This window comes from Monopterus albus, unplaced genomic scaffold (assembly GCF_001952655.1).
Source record: "Monopterus albus unplaced genomic scaffold, M_albus_1.0 scaffold297.1, whole genome shotgun sequence".
Lineage (NCBI taxonomy): Eukaryota > Metazoa > Chordata > Actinopteri > Synbranchiformes > Synbranchidae > Monopterus > Monopterus albus.
The window spans coordinates 228,854-229,221 of NW_018128177.1; positions in this window are offsets into that span (position 1 = coordinate 228,854).

Consider the following 368-nt stretch of genomic DNA (forward strand, 5'->3'; position numbering starts at 1 on the left):
ATTCCTGTCCCCCAGCTATCATTCCTCTACTACACACACGCACACACACACACACACACACTTCTTCGTTCATCTATCATTTTTAATCTTACTAGGCTTATGATCAGGTTATTAACATGTTTGGTGTTTGTTAATATGAGTATCTCTTGGTTCTGTATAACTTCAGATAAACGCACACGTGTTGATGACATGAGATGATGCAGCACAAAGTTTTCATTTCTTGTATCAGATTTCTTCCAACTGACTGAGATCCTTGTCAGATAACTAACTCACATGCTCCATGTACAAATGCCAGCTAATTCTTGTACTAAATAATCGGTCTACCATCACCCGTCTTCAGTGTCTCACTGAATGCTACGTGTACCTCA